At 34.9% G+C, this 22,343-nt stretch overlaps 1 protein-coding gene across 36 annotated transcripts in view; it reads right to left on the bottom strand.

Moving 5' to 3' along the window:
- The window catches only part of PTPRD (protein tyrosine phosphatase receptor type D), a 2,336,513-nt gene that overhangs the window by 1,453,050 nt on the left and 861,120 nt on the right, over window positions 1-22,343 (bottom strand). For all 36 annotated transcript variants that reach the window (XM_078368970.1, XM_035293431.3, XM_078368938.1 and 33 more), the window contains exon 5: window positions 458-499. The gene's annotated coding sequence lies outside the window, so the exon portion shown is untranslated. The remainder of the gene's footprint in view (window positions 1-457; window positions 500-22,343) is intronic.

The raw sequence follows: 22,343 nt of genomic DNA on the forward strand, positions 1-22,343 counted from the left end.
TCCACCTCCTGGGTTCAAGTGGTTTTTCTGCCTCAGCCTCCTGAGTAGCTGGGATTACAGGCACCCACCATGCCCAGCTAATGTTTGTATTTTTAGTAGAGACAGGGTTTCACCATGTTGACCAGGATGGTCTCAATCTCCTGACCTTGTGATCTGCCCGCCTTGGCCTCCCAAAGTGATGGCATTACAGGAGTGAGCCAGCGCACCTGGCCAAGAGTTCTTTTAATATAGATTGTATGGATTAAGGCTTTCTGTACCCAGGCAATGATATACATTTGATAACCAGATTTCTAATTCTATGTTTTCTCACTGTTACATATTACTAGAAAAAAAGTGCATTTTCTATGATATAAACATGAACTATAACATTTCTAAGTATGCAAAAGTAATATAATTATCAAAATATTTTATACTTTATTCATGGAGAAATTTTGATATATATTTTAAACATACTCACCTTTGTCCAAGGCACATTCTGCTGTGGTCTCAGGACAGGAACCTAATACAAAAAAAAAGAATATTTCTCTTAATATACTTAATAATACACAGATTGAGAAATACTAATATATAAAACTAATATAAGAACAAGTGTTAAACCTCAATTATTGCTCATACTGTGTATCTTCCCACTAACTTCAAAAAGATGTCTTTTTTTTTTAATTAAAGCTCATTAATACAAAAAAAGAGAGGACACAAATATTCTGTAACACTTCACAATTTGAACCCAAAGTACTTCTGTTCCTTTATGTCTTAAACTGTCCCAGAAAAAAATATAGAAAGAAAGAATATATGCAGATGTCAATTTTATGCAAAAACTCAAACATCACTTTGCAAAAATGCTACATGAATTATTCGCTTCAAATCAAAGATAAAGCAGGGTAAGTAGATTATAATGTTTGTTCATCAAAAAGTGGCAGTGAAGCACTCACTAAAGTTAACAGAGGCATACTTTTACAGTAATAATATTTCTGTAATATTTAAACTTGTAGGCAATGAATCTAGAATGAAGGCACACATAATACATTTAAATATGTTCTAATGAACTGAGTACCCTAAACATCAAAAGAGAAAACAGAATTACTAAGTGAAAGCCCCAAGTTTCTATTATATCTAGTTTGTTATTCTATTAGAAGCAGTGCCACAATTCTAAATATGTTCAGGAACTCACCCACCAAAAGGCACAGATTATCTAAATCTGAGAGCTCACACTACAAATATGATAAATATAATTACAAAAATAAATGTAGAAGGAATAAAACCACAAACTTTGTTCGGATATTGTGACATTCTATCTGCCTAAATTTCCAGATGTAGGAAAAAGATCAGAAAAATATCTATTTGTCTTGTGATCTTTACCACTATTCTGGAGTAAAAATTTTACCACTATTATGGAGTAAAAATTTTATGAATGAAAAATAACACCCATAAAGTGGAAGTATAAGCAATTTTCTTCCATATTTTATCTTCTCAAACTCAAAGAATTTCAGTTCTAGAAGAAACCTGAGTGGATAACCAAGTAAACTGCATTCAAACTTGCGATTTAAGGGGTTGCTGTTATATGCAGATGCCTATGGAGCTACTGGGTGATGGAAGGAAATCAGGTTACTATGTTCTGGATGTTCCCTATGCTATTGTCGAAACAGAGGAAATACATGTGCAGCCATACATACACCATCACTTATGTCATATAATATTTAGCAACAGGATGTTATTGCTTAAAATATGTATATTGTATATATATAAAACCACCTTGGCCAACTTCTTTCTTTTATAGCCAAAACTAGTCTATTTCACATCTCCTAGATTTAATTTGAATCTTGGTTTCTTGGGTAACTAGTTGGCCCAGATTGTAGACAATTTACATACCCTCTCTGAGACTTGAATTTTCATTGTACAATGAAGTGGTTGTAAAGATTAGATAAGTAGTTACAAATAAATTGCTTAGAGCAGTTTGTGAGACATAGAAGGTGGTTAATAGATGTTAGCTATTAAAACTATAAACATTTGAAATGTAAAAATCATTATAAAATATTAAATAATTTTGATATTTTAAATGCACTTATGTCTTATTTATAACTGATATTTCTACTCTACCACCCATCAGTGTAAAATCCTTAGCTTGTGTTTGATTTCTTATTATGTCCAAAATAATTGAGAAACACAAGTATGTATGGTAGCCTTTATTCAGGAATTTTGCATCAGAGAGGTCAAAGTAGAAATGGTAATTTTTTTTTTGGCAGGGATGAAATAAGGCATTTTAAGTTCTTTCTAATAAGTATAATTCCATGTTCTATGCTTACTTGTATTCTCGCATGACTAGAGGAACAGATGATCTCCTTAAACGACAAGGAAACAAAGTTTTCCGCAAGTCAAATAAGAACCCAATTGTCTAATAGCCATGAAAATAGAAGTATGGGGTAAAGGGATTGTATAACCTCCGAATAGTCAGCATTACTACCAGGATATGATGAATTTATCACAGAGAAACATGGTACTAACATAACCATGTTATGTTGAGCTTAAAGAGTAAGCAAACTTCAGTTTCTAAGGTGCATATCCGTCTAGCCATTAGGAATAGCCTGGATGTTATAATCAGATTAAGGTTGCTTGTTCTGATTTTTCTGATCGCCACATACACCCAGGATGGGAATAAATTACAGAAAAAAGGAAAGGAGGAGACATATTTACTATTTAAGATTGGTTTAACTAAACTTTAAGATAGACTAATATTAGGAGGAAATAAGACTTGAGAAGATGAAAAGAAAATGAACAAAATAACAACAAAGAAAAGAAAAAAAGTAAAAGAATAAAACAACTATAGGCTTAATAAGAAAAGTTCTAAAAGTCAAACTTACAGGGTGGACAATGTATTTTGTAAGCGATGATAACCAGAAGCTCTTTTATACACTGGCGGTGGCGGCGGCGGTGGTTGTGGTCAGGGGAAGGGTAGCAATTTGGCCACATGATTTCATTCTTTTAATTCAGTGATTCTCTACCAGGAGTGATTTCCCTCCCCACCCACTGCTATACACACCTACCAATTTCTGAAAAGACTTCTGTTTGTCACAGCTGGAGGTATGGCATCTATTGAGTCAATGTCAAGGATGCCACTAAACGTTCTACCTTGCACAGGGCAGGCTCTCTCAAGATAGAACTATTTAGGCTGACCTCAATTGTGTGTTGAGATTGACAAACCTGACTGACTCAGTGGGAAAGGCAGGGGCCTCTTTCTTCCTCAGCCCTTCACAACTCCCTTGCCCCCAAATTATGAGACATCATTTTCATAGAGTGAATATTCCAGAAAATAAGGGACCAGCCTTGGTAAAGGATCCTGACAAAGGATATTCTATTTGCTAGTCTTCTGCTTAAACATTACCATCTAGTACTTAATGTAGCTATGGATTAAACATAGGTTATTTAGACAGGTACTAGTCACCAAGATTTTTACATGACTCCAATTGAGACCCTATAGATAACTGTATTCCTGCTCCTTTTTAAAAAATGTTTTACAATGTAAGAATATATTTTGGTGGGCTATATAATCTTACTTTATTTTTTAAAAATCAAGTTGAAAGCCAGACACTATTCTATTTGACATAAAGACAGATTATTTGCTTTATTATTATTTTTTAAATAGTTTTTAAGTTCTGGGATACATGTACAGAACGTGCAGGTTTGTTACATAGGTATACATGTGCCACGGACTCATCAACTTGTTATCTACATTAGTTATTTCTCCTAATGCTCTCCTTCCCCTTGCCCCTGAACCTTCATAAGGCCCCACTGTGATATTCTCCTCCCTATGCCCATATGTTCTAATTTTTCAACTCCCACTTATGAGTGAGAACATACAGTGTTTTTCTGTTCCTGTGTTAGTTTGCTGAGAATGATGGTTTCCAGCTTCATCCATGTCCCTGCAAAGCACATGAAATCATCCTTTTTATGACTGTGTAGTATTCCGTGGTGTATATGTGCCACATTTTCTTTATCTAGTCTAATATTGATGGGCATTTGGGATGGTTCCAAGTCTTTACTATTGTGAATAGTGCTGCTATAAACATATAGGTGCATGTGTGATATGTATGTGTCTTTATAGTAGAATGATTTATAATCCTTTGGGTATATGCCCAGTAATGGGATTGCTCGGTCAAATGGTATTTCTAGTTCTAGATTCTTGAGGAATTGCCACACTGTCTTTCACAATGGTTGAACTAATTTACACTCCCACCAACAGTGTAAAAACGTTCCTATTTCTGCATATCTTCCCCAGTATCTGTTGTTTCCTGACATTTTAATGATTGCCATTCTAACTAGTGTGAGAGAAATTTTATATTACATCATAACTCAACAAGCAATAACCAAAATCATTTTTTAAATGTGGTAGTTTAATCTTACTCTTTAAAACAAATTTACACCAAAATAACAACTAAACTACCACAAGCACAACTAAGATCTATTTGTATTGGTATTATTTATATAAAGATGCAATATGTACAGTGACTTGAACTAAAATTAATCCTTCAACACAGTATTATTGTCACCATTTGATGTGATCTAAAGTGAAATTTTCCACTATTCTCATTGTTCTTGCTTGCAAATGTCTCATTACTATCATAATGCTCAGAGTACTTAACCTGTAAAATTCCAATGTTTTCTTAATTTTGATTTAGTGGGGTTGACAACATAAAAAATACACCATGTTTGTTTGTTGATCGCTTCTAAGTATATTCTCTGCAAGGTTGAAAATGTGGAGAAGAAATTAATTCCATAAAACAGTTCATTAATTACAGATGTATTTCTAGAGCTAAATCAGTATATTGATGAGATGAGATGAGATGAGATGAGATGAGATGAGATGAGATGAGATGAGATGAGATGAGATGAGATGGGCAAGGGCAGAAGGTGTTTTTGTTGTTATTAGAGTTATTCTGCTTTAAAAGGAAGGTCGTTATTTGAAGCCTACTTGGAAATGGTTAAATATGCATAGTAATGCAGTATCATTAGACCTACAAATCCTTCTTATGTTTTGACCACAATAAAAGATATTCTTACAAAAGCAGATGAAAGTCAACAATTATTACTTTAGCAAAGCAGAATCACCATTTCACTCCAAAACAAATTAAATGATCGTCACAGTGATTTGCGTACCTTACGCCCAATCTGAATGTTGTAAAGTTGCTCATGTTCTTTCTCCCAACTTCACCATTAGTGTCTAATAAATTTGACTACCTAATATATCTATATGACTTCCTGAGATACACATAAAAAGTTATTGTTTTTACATCATTTCTTACCACTGTCTATTTCTTTAAAGTTACCTGATAGTTAACACATGCATACCTAAGTGTATGTATATAAGCTGTATTTAAAAACCATATTTCCAAACCGAATTCATAATGTGAATTATATAATTATTTTATGTCATTGGTGGTCAAAATTCAGTGTATCCATCTTGTTACCACGATGGAACTAACCATGTCACACATGACATGTTTATAAGCGTAAGAAGTTAAGCTTATTGGGGAAGCCTTTCTCTGAGTTGTATCATTTTATTTCCCTGTCAAAGCTGGCAGCAGTTCATAAGGATAGGCAGCAGAGTTACTCCACATCACCTTATTTAAGTCTTTAAAATTACTTACTTTTTCAACCTATATCTTGGAGAAACTTTTGACTTCATTTTAATTTCCCTACTGATGTACGATCCAATTTCAAGAGGATGCATCCATACTGATGTATGATGTTTCAATAGATATTCTGTATTCCAGTGAAAGATGCTCTATACAGTGTGTAAACTAAATTTAAGAGATCAAATAAAATTATTATTAAATCTAATGTCTTTGTGTCTGCTTACTGTAAAACCAGATGTGTTGTAAACAGAGTAACTTCAAAATAAATTCAGAATGATAATAGTGTGCAACATATTTTATGCTCATAAAAGACAGTAATGATTCTACAATAATTAGTGAATAAATAGGTAAGCTTCATTGTTTATTTGCATTACATTTTAAGAAGAAACTAGAAAGTTCAACATATTGGTGTTATGAGCTGAACTGTGTCTTAAAAATCATATGTTGAAGGCCTCACCCCCAGCACCTCAGAATGTCAGTGTATTTAGAGAAAGGGTATTTTAAAAGTTCAGTAAGTTAAAATAATGCCATAGTTTGAGCCCTAATCTGCTGTGACTAGTGTCCTTAAAGGAGGTTAGAACACTGAGACACACAGAAGACGGACCACGTGAAGCCACAAAGAGAAGATGGCCATCTACAAGGCAAGGAGACAGACTCTCGGAAGAAATTAACCTTGCTGTCAGCTTCGTCTTAAACTTTTAGCTTCCAAAATTATAAGAGACATACATTTCTGTTTTTTAAGCTACCCAGCATGTGGTACTTTTCTATGGCAGTTCTAGCAAACTATAAAGCTGATAATTTCCAGTTGGAGTATAACTTTACATAAAAATGTTGAAGAGGTAAATTTTATCCTCAGTGTTGTTGCATTTTACATTTAACATTTATCTCTCATGGGCCAATATAACCAAAGCTCTCTTGATATTCCTAGGTTTCAAAGGATCGTCCGTCAGTGGACACAAGCTTCCATTTCCTGATCTGTAAACACCTTCTAAAGCAATCTACTGTCCTAAAGACAGTCTACAACAAAGACTTTAGCTACTGAGAATAGCTTAGTATATATCTGTCTCTGAGGATATCTGTCTATATAAAGTAAATATTATATTTCTATATGTAGCAAATCTTTTGTGTTGTTTTGATAGTAATGAGCAGGTGTGATGAAACTGCCATCTTCATTTATTGCTGGTGGCATATAAATTGAAACACAATTTACAAACACGTATCAAAGTCTTAAAAAATATTTGCTCCTTTTTATCCAGTTATTACACTTCTAGGAATCTCTCAAAAGGACATATTCACAGATACTGATAAACATTTCTGTATTCTGATTATCCATTTCAGTACTATTTATGCTAGTTCCCTTCTTTCAAAAAAATAAACTAAAAGTCTTATCATAGAATAAACAAACTGTAGTGCTCCCATAGCACATAGGAAATATTGTGCTTTTATTTGTAAACCGTGTTTTCTAAAATAACTTAATGGCATATGAATATTAAGTGAATTTTTCAGTTTTAGATGAAAAACGATTGCATTATGTTAACCTATATTAACATCAGAAAAAATCAGTTCCTTTACTGTCAGCCTCCTTTATCTCCTCATTCCTCCAAATGAATACTTTCTTTTTATAAATCAGAGTAAAACACTCAGATTAAAGAAGGATATATGCCTCACAAGGGTGTTTTGCAGAGTTCTCCAACCTCTTAGGAAACCCAGGGAGAAGCATTTTTTCCCCCACAGTTGTAATATGTGAATACAATGTGGTAACTGCTTCCACTCTTGAAATCTCCTACTTTTCTCTATTATATTCATGATGATTGACAGTGATGACATCCAATTAAAACTTTTCCTTTCTTATTTGGAGGATCAAAAGGTAATCTTCCTTAATTCCCTAAGAGAGGTGTTACAGAATATCTCATGACATAAGACATAAAGAGCATTCCATCCTCTGCTCCATTCCCTTGTTAGATGGTATATACACCATTATATTAGAATAAAACAGTCTAAGCCTTATTGTAGCATGTTCTCCAAGTGAGAGTTTAGGATGTTTATATTTTTACAAATAAAAAAAGCATTGTAAGGGCACCTGGTGAGGAACGCAAATTTATGCTGTTGAAGAAAGACTGACACCAGGCTGCCTGGAATACTCCAACATCCAATTCTTTTTATAAATGGTGAACAGACAGGTGCAAGGCCTTTTTCATATAGTCTACACATAGAAATCTAGGGGAAAAAAAGATAACTACCATTCTTGGCGGTTATCCCTCAGTGGTGATTTTCTTTATTCTGTATGTTTAAATTTCTTCTTCCACCATAAGACTGTATTGTCTGTACAATTAATGTCAATGTTTTATTCCAGAGGAGTGAAGTGGTAATCTCTTACTCTTAAGTGGACATCTACTCTGCCTTTGCACTGAGGAGGTCTGCCTTGTTCAAGTCATAGTGCTCAAAATGAGTTATACTGGCAATGCTAAAGGATATCGGGAACCAGAGTTCCAGGTCACAGTGTGCCCCATAGCGATAAATGCTGAATCATCATATGCTCTTTGGCTCCTCAAGATAATTAAAACACTTGGAGTTTGACTTTCATTTTTACCTTCTTTAAGGACTTTTTATCAAAAATTCAAATATCTTAAATTTAGAATTTTGGGGGCTGGAAGAATATTGATACATATTTACATGTATTCATATTTTAAAAGGCTAGACAGCAAAAGGCCAGAGATACTATGATGGGATTCTCCACAAGAGCAGGTGGAGGAGAGAGGAAACAGAAGGAGGAAATAAAATGAAACATTAGGAGGATAAAACAATGTCATGTTTTTATAAATGTGGTACCTGGTCAGCAGTGCTTGGTGTGATTCCCCTGAGTGGTTCTGTGAAGCCCCTAGTGGGCTTCCACTGGCTACTTTTCCTGAGGATTCAGCTAACCCACCATTTTTAACAGTTACCTAATATCCCACTGAGCAAATATGTCATCATTTACTTAACCAATTTCCCTCTTGAGGACATTTAATTAATTTCTGGTTTGGTTTGGTTTTGCTGTTGGCTATTACATAGCACAATAAACCTCTTTTGCATTTAGATCACGTATTAGTTATCTATTGTTATATAACAAACAACCGCAAACTGAGCAGCTTAAAACAACATCCCTTATTATTTCAGAGTTTCTGTGGGTCAGGAACTCAGCTTAGCTGGGTGGCTATGGTTCAGAATCACAAAGGTGCTGTCCAATTGTCAGCTGCGACAGTCACCTGAAGGCCCACCTTGGGGAGGATCTGCTTCTAGCTCAATCCCATCATTTCTGGGAAGCCTTCATTTCTCGCTCGCTGCTAGAAATCTCAGTTCTTCACAATTTGGACCTTTCCATAGGTTGACAAAGTGTCCACGTGACATGGTAGCCAGCGTCCCTTAGAGCAAGTGGTCCAAGAAAGATAGAGTATCCAAGAGAGAAGCTCTGATTTTTGTTTTTCCAGAGGTGGGATCTCACTCTGTTGCCCAGGCCAGAGTGCAGTGGCGCAATCATAGCTCACTGCAGCCTGAAACCCCTGGGCTCAAGTGACCCACCGCATCCTCCCAAAGAGGTGCATACCACTACATTCAGCTAATTTTTGTTTTTTGTTTTTTTGTTTTAGAGATTAGATCTTGCTACTTTGCCCAGGCTGGTCTCAAATTCCTGGCCTTAGGCAATCCTCCCACCTTGGCCTCCCAAGGTGCTGGGACTATAGGTATAAGTTACTGTGCCTGGCCTCTTATCTTTTACAACCTGTTCTCAGAAAGTGACATACCATGACTTCTGCTGGCCACACAGACCAGCCCTGGTATAATGCAGAAGACGACTAAACAAGGGTGTGAAAACCAGGATATAGGATCTGGGAGACTGGCTATCAGAGGTCACACACACAAGTATACATATATGTACACACACATGCATATATGTATACTTGTATACATGTATGTTTGTATACATACATGTATAAACAAAAATATCTCATATGCCTTTTTAAGACCACAGCATTACCAGCACATTGCCTTTTAACAAATATCTACAAAGAACAGACACAGTAATTTTATGTCCTAGCCAATAGAAATGTCAAAAATAATATAATTTAAAACTCAAAATTAGCCACATTTTAAAGGTGAAAATAAATTTTAATATACTGTAACACAATATATCCAAAATGTAATTTCAACATGCAATCAATATTTTAAACATTTAGTGAGATCTTTTTACATTTTTTCATATGAAGACTTGGAATCCAGTGTGTATTTTGCACATAATTATAGCATGTCTCAATTCAGCTACAAAATTTTCATCAGAAATGCTCAATAAATATTTAGATTTCAAAAAGTTTATAGTTGAAAAGGTAGATTAACATGCCCAAGTTGCTCCAGTTATATCTAAAATTTTTTAATAATTAAGTATCATTTTTTAAATTTACATTAATTAAATGGCAATAAAATAAAAAATTTGGCCGGGTGCAGTGGCTCAAGCCTGTACTTTGGGAAACCGAGGTGGGTGGATCACGAGGTCAAGAGATAGAGACAATCCTGGTCAACATGGTGAAATCACGTCTCTACTAAAAATACAAAAAATTAGCTGGGCATGGTGGCGCGTGCCTGTAATCCCAGCTACTCGGGAGGCTGAGGCAGGAGAATTGCCTGAACCCAGGAGGCGGAGGTTGCGGTGAGGCGAGATCGCGCCATTGCACTCCAGCCTGGGTAACGAGAGCGAAACTCTGTCTCAAAAAAATAAAATAAAAATAAAAAATAAATAAAAAATTTAGCTCCTCCAAGTGCACTAACCTCAGTTCAAGTATGCAAAACTTGTATGCGAATAGAGGCCACCATACTGGTCACACGGTAGTGTGAGATCACAGTGGATGTAAAGAAGTGGCCTATGGCTAGTTATAGCACAGTGACACCAACAATGCTGGAGGTCCTACCTTGGAAAATCCTTTAACTTATTCCACACTTTTAGAGCAAACTGGTTTATTCATCTAAAACCCTAATAAGAGCAAACCAGGCTCCAAAAACTAATGGTGCAAAATCAGTCAGCCAACATGATGAAAATACAGTTTCTATTTTCCTGTAAACTATGGATTTAAAAATCTATGGCAAAATAAGATGATGAACATGTCTTATTTCAAAGTACAATTCTTATGCTTACCAAGTCCTGAGCTTCTAATAGCAAACTCTCTTGTAGTTGTGAAATGCTCAACTGGAGTACTTTCAAATTGCAGTCAAGTATATTTTGCTTTGTATACTTCTAGAAATTCAAATGTAAATAAAAGTGGGTTTCCCCACCCTCAATATGAAAAAAAAAAAGATTTATTTTACTATCTCAACAATAGTGCACTGGTGAAAGTGCAAATTCCCTTTATCACAGTGGACAGGGTGATGATCCGGGCTCAGTGTCCTAGGGTTCAAGCACCAGGTTCCATCATTTATTAACCCATGTTCTTTAGGAAATCACTTGTCCTCACTGGGAATTGTTGTCTGATTAACCTCATAGTAAATACCATCAAGTTCAACAGCCAGCAAAGTCCACCAGCCTGAATAAATATCTGTACCTGTAAAACATCCTTTCTATATATGAACTACTAGTTCCGTTTACCAGGCACTGAGCTCTTTAGTTTGAAGGATCCATTATACTTTTAAATGTGAAGTAGGCATTCATATAGAAGGTTGGAGGGAGTTTAAAAAAAAAGATTTTAAGTAACTGCCAAGCATTACAGTGTGTCATACCCTTAACATATTTCTTTTGTCTCAGCTTTGGTAACATATTGTAGACCTGGAAGTCTCCAGAAGGGTTAATCGTTATATCCTCTTGCTGTTTTACTCATGATAGTATCTCATAAAAGTCTGATCTTTAAAACAATCATAAGCTGCAGCAACAGAAAACAAAATAATGGAATTAATGTGAAACAATGGCAGCACCTACAATATGCTGGGTTTGTACGTTATTATCAAAATGCAGCATTAGCACCTGAAAAGGAGGCAAGATGAAAGAAGTAAGCCCCTCATTATTTCTAAGAGCTAAACTTGAGCACCAGTTTGGAGAGTCGGATGCTCCATTATCATCAGTCAGTAACAGGCATTTATGTATCTGTCACCCCACAAGATCATCAACTAATTACATTAATAATTGAATCCCATTTTCCTTTGTCTTTTTAATTTTAACCACAGATAATTTTATCCATGAAGGTCACTTGCTTTATTATACCTCTCACACAGACCATATAACCATTAATACTTGAGTTAAAATATTTCTCTGAAGATGAAGGGCTGGTTCCTTGTGAATTTTAATCTATGGGTTTTGATAAGGAGGAGATCAGGATCCTAAAATTTTGTTTTTCTCAGAAATTCTCCAGCTTTGGGCTAGTTATTTAACCTGTTTGACATCATTTCCTTCGTCACAGAATAAAATAATTGGAATTACATGAAATTTAGTTCTATATTTTTAGAATTTTACACCTAATCTTTTGGAGAGAAGAAGCAGACAGAAGATTCATGCAGCATTCAGAGGCTAGAATTTATAAATGAACTCCCCACCTTAATTTTATCTTCATCCAATCTCCCTTTTACTCTATTATATTATAGGGAGATTACTAAAAGGCAAATTCTTTTTATATAACCCCCAATAAAGTTCTTAAAGACATTCTCATCATCTGGGTTAATTTAAGTACTTTCTGGTAAGAGATTTCATAAAGTGAGTGGCTCCTGCCTTGCTCAGCAGTCTTATCTCCCCACATTTAGCCATAACCCCATTCTGCTGGAGGAAATTAAACCACTTGCTGTCTAGTGAATATATATGTTCTCTTTCATTTTTGAATGTTTCGCTTCTATTCCTCATTCCTGGAATACACTTTTCTTGTTTCTCCTCCTAAAATCCTACTTAGGCTAAGTCCTTCAGTACTCAGTTTATACCATACCCCTTTCCATCTTTATCCTCTTCTTAGTTATAAGCTCCCAATCCCTTTATACCTGTTGAACTCGAGTGTCATAACCCGTTCCTAAAGTTGTTGCTTTACTGGTCTATCGCTTCCATTATACGTGTGAGCTCCCAGCCATCAGAAACTTTGCTTTCTGATTTTTCTCATCTAGCATCTAGCATAAGGCCTGGCACACAACAGACACTCAGAAAACATCTGTTGAATGGATGCATGAAAAAAATAAACAATATGATTCACAGAATAATTTATTATTTTTTGCTTTTTTTGCATGTGCTGAATCCCAAATACGGTCTACTCCCTTCTAGCTAACAACAGAAAAAGGAACATGCTAGTTTAACAGCATAATGAGCTATAACATGTTAAAATGAAGATGGTGACTTTTACTAAACTTTTCCTTTTCTTTAAAATTACCTTTTTTTCTAAAATCCTAAATTGAAAACAAAGGGAAGATCAATATAGCCTCATAAAGCACCATTTATATTCTCTTTTGAACAACTGCTCACTTCCACTTCACAGCACACCAGACAGTAAAGCCCATTTGTTAACTAGATAATAGCCAGCTAATTTTACTCTGACATTTTCCAGTCAGTACATACTTTCTCCTATCCTCTGGGTTGAAAACATAAACCTGGGGGATCAATTTGCTAGTCATTCACTAAAAATACCTTTAAATTGAACATCCATGTGAGGACACTCTAGGTACCACTGAAGAGTTGTTTTATAGACATATAGCTTGCCATGTACAACTTTACATTTGAAACAGATATGCTAGCTATGATGGCTAATGTGTATCATAAAAAGAACATTGGAAAGTAAAACACTAGAAACACTCCTACCTTTGGTCCACAGATTTTTCTCAACAAAATGAAGAGATCAAAATACATTTTAAAAAAACTTTGTAAGTCCAGAATACTTGTTTTAGAGGAGAAAAATCTCTCATAAATATCTGGTACCAATTTCCTCTAAAGCATCCCCAACACAAATGAAAATATGCACACATATATGTGTACATACACACACCCACACACATACATATACCTCTAAGTGTTTAGCTGTCAAAGAATAAATTCAACTATTCAAAATAAATATATAATTCTAGCTGGGTGTAATGGCTAATGCCTGTAATCCCAGCAATGTGAGAGGCTGAGGTGGGTGGATCATATGAGCCCAGGAGTTTGAGACCAGCCTGAGCAACATGAAAAATCCCTGTTTTAACAGAAGAAAACACAAAATTTAGCCAAATATGGTGGCACATGCCTGTAGTCCCAGTTACTCAGGAGGCTGAGGTGGGAGAATTGCTTGAGTCAGGAGGTCAAGGCTGCAGTGAGCTATGATCATACCACTGCACTGTAGGGTGGGCAACAGAGTGAGACTATGTCTGAACAACAAAAAATAAAATAAAATAAAAAGCTCTGGAAACATGCTGATATTCTCTACTACTAATAAAAAAGGTTTTAATTTTTTTTTGTAAAATGCATTATAATCTGTAAAATGCAAAATTTGTAAATTTCTGTAACGAGAATTAGAGTGTCATCCAGTGAAAACATCATAATTTCCCCAAAAGGGTTTATGTATGACACATTGTCCATAATGCCATCTGAATAACAGAAAGAAAATGCTATAAAAGCTTGGACAAAGAGAATATTCCAAGAATAGGACTAGCACTAGCTGTGATTCCTCAAGAAGGGCAATGGTAGAGAGGGGAGACAAGTTTGGCTGAAGAGATGCAGCCAGGAAGTGACACTCCCATTGAGAGAGATCCAGTTATGGACTAAACCACTATAATATGGGCAGATCTTTGGAAATTAACAGCTGAGGTGGATGGGGAGGCAACATTAAAGGCAAGGCTGAAGAGGAAGGAAGATGAGAATCCTGCACAGCATACAGAAATGCAAGGGCTAGTTACCAGCCCTGAATGGCTCCTGAGAAAGGGGTGAGTGAGGGAACTAAGGGATGGCTCACTCTCTCTGTGGACCCCTGAGATCCTAGCTACAGGGTTAGCTGTGTCCTCTATGGATGTGTGAGCTGGCAGGGGGATCTACCTGGGGAATAGGCAGAGACAGGCCTTCAGGTGGTATGTCACACAGACATGTTTGTGTGCTCCAGCAGAGAGTAGCCATAGATGCCCATCCCCTAGAATTCCCCCTTTCTAGGAGGCATTCATCCCAGCTGAGCTTTAAGTCAGGAGAGAACAGAGCTGGCTTCCCCATGGGACTAGGGTATGTCTATTTTTTAAACACTGCTGTCTGTCTGTCCCTCCCATGCTGCCTGTCTGCCCCTCCTAGGGCCTACGCATAGCCACTCTGCATGAGTGTGTACACAGTGTAGCCATTGCAGCCCAGCATGAGTGCTCTATGTTCATACATTTCCAATGATCCAGAATTACATCAGATCCCCAAACACAGCTGGAACCTGTCCAAGGTTATGGGATGCACTGGTGCCTCCAGAATATGGTACAAAGCATGTGAGTACAGAGTTATTCCTACAAAACTACCAATGTCATTCTTCACAAAAAAATCTAAAATGTATATAGAACCAAAAAGAGCTGCAATAGTCAAAGCAATCATAAGCAAAAAGAGCAAAGCCTGAGGGATCACACTACCCAACTTCAAACTGTAAGACTACAGAAACCAAAATAGCATGATACTGGTACAAAAACAGAGAAGGGGTGAAAGCAAACAGAACACGCTGCCATGTGTGTACCTATGCAACTGTATTGCATGCTCTGCACATGTACCCCAAAACCTAAAATGCAATAAAAAAATAAGAAAAAAAAAACCAGAGACACACACCAGTGGGACAGAACAGAAAACTTAAAGCTTCACACCTACAAGCATGTGATCTTGATAAGACTGACAAAAACAAGCAATGGGGAAAGAATTCCCTATTTAATAGATGATGTTGCTAGCTGTATGCAGAATGAAATGAGGGCCTTGCCTTTCACCATATACAAAAATTTACCCAAGATGTATTTATGATGTAAATATAAGACCTCAAATTATAAAAATTCTAGAAGAAAACCTAGGAAATACCCTTCCAAACTTTGGCCATGACGAAGAAATTTTAGCTATGTTCTGAAAGCAATTACAACAAAAACAAAAAGAGGTAAGTGGGACCTAATATACTAAACAGCTCTGTACAGCAAAAGAAACTATCAATAGAATAAACAGACAACATACAGAATGGGAGGAAATAGTCACAACCTATACATCCAACAAAAGTCTAATATCCAAAGAATGTATACGAAACTGAAACAAATTCAACTAGCAAAAACCAAAAAACTTTATTTAAAAAATGGGCAAAATACATGAAAAGACACGTCTCAAAAAACATACGGGCAGCCAAGAAACACATTTTAAAAATGTTCAACATCAGTAATCATCAAAGAAATACAAGTCAAACCACAGTGAGAGACCATCTTACACTAGTCAGAATGGCTATTATTAAAAAGTCAATAAACAACACAGCTGGTAAGATTGTGGAGAAAAAGGAACACTAATTTACATTCCCACCAACAAGATGTAAGTGTTCCCTTTTCTCCACAATCTTACAAGCTGTGTAAATTAGTATGTAAAATAGTTCAACCACTTGGGGAAAGCAGTTTGGAGGTTTCTCAAAAAACTTAAAACAGAGTTACTATTCAACCCAGCAATCCCATATTGGTATATACCCAAAGGAAAATAGGTCATTATGCCAAAAAGTCACATACAATCATCATCATTGTGGCATTCATCATAGCAAAGACATGGGATGAACCTAGGTGTCCATCATCAGTGGATTGGATTTAAAAAAAAAAGAGGTTCATATACACCACAGAAAAATACGCAGCCATAAAAAAGAAAGAAATCATGTTCTTTGCAGCAGCATGGATGGAGCAGGAGGCCATAATCCTAAGTGAGTTAACACAGGATCAGAAAACCAAATATGGTGTATTCTCACTTTTAAGTGCGAACTAAACGTTAAGCACACATCAACATAAACATGGGAACAACAGACACTGCAGACTCTAAGCTGGCTAATGAGGGAGGGGACCATGGTTTGAAAAACTACCTACTGGGTACTATGCTTACTACCTGAGTGCAATGTATCCATGTAACAAACCTGCATATTTTCCCCCACAGTTAAAAGTTGAAATTTTAACAATAAAAAATAAAGACTTAAAAAAATAAGAAATACCTAACTTTAAAATGCGCAAAGCATCTAAATAGACATCTTACCAAAGAACATAAATAGATGACAAATATGAATATGAAAAGATGCTGATCATATATAATTGGTAACAAAGGGTTACCACCAAATGTTAGCAAGCACAGAATAACTGCTGATATAATAATGCACAAATGGCACAGCCACTTTGGAAGTCAGTTTGACAGTTTCTTACAAAGCTAAATGATATGATTTAACCATCATATAGGTAGGTATTTACCAAAATGATTTAAAAATGTAAGTCCTGACAAAAACCTGTGCTTTAATATTTAGAGCAGCTTTATTCATAATTCTCACAAACTGGAAGCAACCAAAATATCCATGAAAAGAGAAGTTTATGAACAAACTCTAATACATCCATGTAGTTGAATAGTATTCACTAATAAAACGATATAAAGTATCAAACCAAGAAAAAGCATGGAGGAACCTGAATAGCAAATGATTGAGTCAAAGAGGCCAGTCTAGAAAGTCTGTACTCTCTATATTCCAAGCTTATGACTTCTTGTAATAAGCAAAGCTATACAACGAAATGATCAGTGATGGCCAGGGGTTGGCCAGGAGGGTGGGGGGGGAGGAACAAACAGGAAGAGCACAGAGGATTTTCAGGGCAGTAACACTCTTTTGTGTGATGCTTTCATGGTAGATATTAGGTATTAGGCAAAACCCAAAGAATGTACAAGACCAAGAATGAGCCAGAATGTAAGGGATGGACTTCAGTTAATAATAATGCATCAACAGTGGTTCATCAGGTATAATAAATATATGAAGCTAAAGATGTTAATAATGGGTTTGACAGTGGGAAGAGGGAACTCCTTGCTATAAACTCCATATTTTGTATACCTAACACTGTTCTAAAAGTAAACTTCAGTAATTTAAAATAATTTGAGTTTATATGGTTTCATAAACATTCTATTAAAAAATACCAAAATGCTCAAGTTAAATGCTATTAATGGGAAAAAGGAAAAGCAATGGTGCTACTGGAAGAAGAGAATCTAGCCAAATTTAGTCAAATCAGTAAGATCTAATTAATCAAATCAGTAAAATCAATAATTATTGATCTAACTGATCAATAATTGACTAATTGAAGTGTTAGATGTGGCTATTGGAGACCTGTGAAGGAATGCAACATAGCAAGTCTGAAGCACCAAGCACACTGAAACACAGTAGGTGCTCACCTAGTGTTTGTTTCCTTTCCCCGAATTATGCTGAAACTTTCGGAGTTCAGCCTTAATGAACTTCAAAAATAGTCTTTCTCAAAAAGACTATTCTCTCTCTATCCAGTTCGTTTTTACACAATCCCTTTCACTAAGACCCATCTTCCCCCTGTTATCTTTTGGCTAACATTTGTTGTCCGGACTCAATTTTGATAGTTTCCTCCAGAAGTATTTCTGGACTCCCGGAAGTTGCTTGGTTTCTTTTTCCAGGAATTTTCGTGATATCCTACAGTCATCTCAACACAGTGTGTATATGTATGCACTAACATGGTGAGTATTTCAGTAAACCCTCCCTGGATGTCATAAGACAGACTGTCTTACATGTATATTTAAGTCCTAACTAAAATTATAATTTAAAATGCTAATTAGATGAAGATTTTCTAAGAATTCCTAACCCCTGAAAGTTACTAATCACATTTTTTTACTGCTATGATGGTTCACTGATTGGCAGTCTATTGACTGGAGGAATATATTTGCATCTTTAAGTGATTGTTGAGAACCACTGAGGTATGTTACCAGTTAATTGAGGAAAATTGAAAGAATATTTTCTAAATATTTTATTTAACAGATGAGGAAACCCTACATTGTGATAATTTAAGAAACATAAAACTGGACTCCCTCATCTTTCAACTCCCTGCCCAGTAATCTCTTGACTTAATAATGCTGTTCTTGGAGAAAAATTATTGCAATGAGTATAGATAGTTCTGAGTTATTTATGTGGAAAATAAAAGTATGAAACAAAAGGTTGATGTGGGAACTCCTTAGTTATAATATTCTATCAAGTCCTCAGAGTTATTATAATAAAACTCCAGTATATAACAAGTTATCAAAATTTGAAATGAGTATGGTATTTTCAATACTCAGGAAACCCGTGAAATAAAAGATCATCTTACTGTTCTGTGATTGGATATATCTTCTTCCTTGGAATTTGTCTGCTTTACTGCTATTCTTCCAGTATTTCATAAATACATGTTGACTGACTTATTTTGTATTTGCTTTAAGATATCTGGATAGATAAGTCCAAATTATAAAGTGACATAATTTAAATACATGGAAGTATATAACCAAATCATCATGGAATTTATTATTATACCTTTATATTTATGTTTAATTATCTTGTTTAAATTATTCCAAGATTATCAGTGATGTTTTTCATTCTTCTAAAATAAAGACTAATATTTAAGCATTTCTCCCATGCAACATTAATTCTTAAAGATTATTTAGAAAAGTAAAGCTGGTTGTTTTGGATTCTGTGCATATTTTGTATCCTCAAATGATTTTTCCCATTATAGGAGATGTGCATTTGTATATTTCTTTTTTACCAAGGTTTTAAAGTGAATTATACATTACAGTGAGAAAAATTTCCAATTTCTCTCTTGCATGAAATATCTTAGCTAATAATTGGACTAGGAGAAGTAGAATCTTTATTTTCATTAGACTTCTCTTTTCAACAAAAGCTTTGTTAGCCTACTGAGTCATGACAAGTAATCCTTTATATGCTAGGGTATGCTGTTCTTCCTGATGAACCTACAAATTAAAATGTAACGTGAAACAATGGCACTGGGAATATTGAGGAAGAGCCACTGATATGGGAAGGGATCTATAATTAAACCAAGATGTACATTTTAATGATAATTTTGTCAAACTGATAATACAGAATAAAATACAGTTGGAGAACTCCAAAGAAGTCATAATAAAGAGCCCAAGAAAGCTACCTTGTAACCCTTGTTGTCTCCTCTACCTTCTGTTGCCAGGCTCTCCCCTCCCAAGCCTTATTTTAATGTATCTTGCCAAGGATTAGAAAGTAATCAAGTGATTTTTCACCACCTTTATCCCAGGCTAAAGTAATTATTCATCTGTTTTTCTCTCCTGCTTCCTTTATTTTCTTAAACTTGGTTTGCTCAAGAGTAAAATGAACCACAGTACTTATCAGCTCAGTGCATACACAAGCGATACTGAAGGCAACTGCCAGAGACTAAAGCCATAGGTTAGCTGCAAATCCATTAGTGATTTTAAATAGCAGAGGAAAAATTCTTGGTGAGTCGTGATAAAGCTGAACAATAACTGCAGAAGTCACAAAATAAGACAATGTAATTTGCATTAATATGTCATGAGATAGATTTACAGAAAGCTAACACAAGTACAAAAAATTTCCTGTAAGATAATCAAAGCCATATTTGCTGTACAAAGAAGATTCTTTGTAGAGCTAAGAAATGTAAGATATGTGAAAGATTCTTCCCAACTCCAAAGCATTCATAAATCAGAGAAATGCTTGGAATTTACAGAATATACTATGAAAACTTTTTAAGTGTATATTTGGGAAAAAAATTCTAGTGACATAATTTTCATTTAACCTCATAAGCTTTTTATGGTTTATTTAGTATAAATAAACTTTGAACCACAGCATCCACAATTATACTGAAGGAGAAATATTATTTTAAATAATTCTAATCTCACATTCTAGAACTACAATTTATTTTGCTACTTTCTTCTTCCTGTTTTATAAATTTCCTTCCAAAGCGATGGTAAACTTCAATAAGGGAGCTCTGAAGTCAAATTCATTAAGCCATCATGGCACATCTTATTTCAAGATTTTTTTAATTAGCAGATCAATAACCTAACAGACCATACTGACTCATTCAAAGCAATTACAAAGTATTGGTTCATTAATGGAGCTGTGCTAGCTTAAAATCTGAAGTAAAGTTCAATGTCAAAATATATTGTTCATTTATTACTAGCATTTGAAACTGTATATATGTTTATGTCTATATCATAAAATGTATACAATAGATACATGTATAATATCTAATAGATTACATATACATATACATATATACACATATAATTTCTCCCACATTTTATCAATAAATCGTATATGCTTTGAACAGGGTTTGTTATGTACAGGGTTTGGATGAATATAACTGCTTTCACCAACACAGTTTAGCTAAAAACATATTTTGGAGAAAAACTCTAGTCCAACCTAGCTCAAGTCTTTAGAAAAAATGAAAGAAAAGTTCTATTTAATAAGCAGGAGCAGAATAATGAAATAGTATATTTTTGTTATTTCTGCTCAATATTGATAGCAAATGACATTTCAAGTAACAAAGGCTTATTATATGATAATAAATATAGAAAGAATAAGAAAAACACAAAATTGTCATTCAGGAAACACCATAGTAGTAATTATTACAGGCAAGATTCAGCAAGGGATACTTGCTGGGTGAAGCAGGATATTTGCATAATCTCACAGTATCTCCTCCAGTATCTTTATTAGTTACGAAGGCAAAAATACTAACTTTATGGTGTAAAGACGTAGTACATGCTACTTTCCCACAGGTAAAATATGTATCATTATCACGTACCTGATACGATGTGCTGATAATAATACAACATAACTTTTGTAGGCTTTATGCCCCAAATTCAGAAACTTATTCTAATCCTACATAAATATTACATAACCTAAAGTGAGAGAGAGTCCACAGATCAAATAAATGTTACTCATAAAATGTTACTCAGGAAAATGAAAGACAAAGAGAGATTTAGCAATGGTCACAGATTAGCAGAAACTAAGGAAACTGAGCATTTAAATGCAACTTGATATACTAGCTTCAATGCTGAAACAGAAGGATATTTGTGAAAATCTAGCAAAATTCCAATAATGTCTCCTATTACTTATTATTGTACCAGCATTAATTACAAAATTATACAAATAAAATTTACTATGACTATGCCAGTTGTTAATATTGAGAAGCTGGATAAGGGGTACATACAAAATGTACCATTTTTGCATCTTTTCTGCTAGTCAATAATAATTCAAAGAACTTTTTTGAAGCCAAAGCTTCAACTAGGTCATGATGTAAATGAAGGCAACATGCTCCAAAACTTTCTTTGTAACTACTAAATTATTTATCACCCTTTGCTAATTTTATAATTATTTGCTATCCTAGTTTTTTCTCCAAATACAATGAGAATAAATTACTTCTCCATATTTCATTATCAATAATAGAAACCAATAACTTAAGCCTGTTTTCTATTATCATTTTACTTACCTAACCTAAAAACTTTGTCTACTATAGTATTTCATCAAACTCAGGACAAGCATTTATTGATTGCCATTATTTGCCATGCACTGAAGAAACTATAAAATGATTACATTTGCCTGCATAAACTAATGAAAACTAGGAAAAAGTTTATGTAACTTACATCTTCTATGCCTACTCTAACCCAATATATATTAAAACTGTTTTGAGAATTATTGCTACATTTGAATGCATTTCATGGTTACATTCATGGTGGAAAACTTTGTTAGCATCGAGAGACTATCAAAAACCTGAAGAATTTTACTGTAA

This window comes from Callithrix jacchus, chromosome 1 (genome assembly GCF_049354715.1).
Source record: "Callithrix jacchus isolate 240 chromosome 1, calJac240_pri, whole genome shotgun sequence".
In the NCBI taxonomy this organism is placed as follows: domain Eukaryota; kingdom Metazoa; phylum Chordata; class Mammalia; order Primates; family Cebidae; genus Callithrix; species Callithrix jacchus.